Consider the following 482-nt stretch of genomic DNA (forward strand, 5'->3'; position numbering starts at 1 on the left):
CTGGCTTCTTGCAGTTTCTTGAGCTCTGCTTCTCGTTCGGTTTTGCTCTGCTTACTTCGAACCCCAAGGGCACTGATGACTAACCTTCTGGCTAGGGCTGCTGAAGTCTCAGGACGCTCCTTTGCTGGCTGGAGGAACTCAGCATAAGCTCTAGCTTTGGCCTTGGCTGCTCTTGTGGCCTGTGACAAGGGACGAATCTTCACCATGGTGTGTTTAATACCCAACGCATCACGAGCTGTAATTGGACTGGAGAATACTCCTAGGGCATGTGTATCATCCACCCATTTAATATCAAATCCTTTCTTTTGATAACTGCAGAAAACCCGTAGAAGGTCTTCAGTACGAAATTCTTGGGGAAAGTCATAAATTTCAATGACGTGTGGGAATTCACAATCACTGAGGTCAATATCAGGAACTTCATGGTTGTAGTAATCAAATCTAGGTTCCTGGATGCTCTCTCTGCCCTTCATATTCCCTGATAA

At 45.9% G+C, this 482-nt stretch overlaps 1 pseudogene across 1 annotated transcript; it reads right to left on the minus strand.

Annotated features, from left to right (window-relative positions):
- Positions 1-5: 5 nt before the first annotated feature.
- LOC108526008 (coiled-coil domain-containing protein R3HCC1L pseudogene) lies at positions 6-476 on the minus strand (annotated as a pseudogene). The gene has a single exon (XR_001884392.1). The product of XR_001884392.1 is annotated as a coiled-coil domain-containing protein R3HCC1L pseudogene (transcript).
- Between the last annotated feature and the right edge of the window lie 6 nt (positions 477-482).

This window comes from Rhinopithecus bieti, unplaced genomic scaffold (genome assembly GCF_001698545.2).
Source record: "Rhinopithecus bieti isolate Rb0 unplaced genomic scaffold, ASM169854v2 scaffold_59509, whole genome shotgun sequence".
Taxonomy (NCBI): Eukaryota; Metazoa; Chordata; class Mammalia; order Primates; family Cercopithecidae; genus Rhinopithecus; species Rhinopithecus bieti.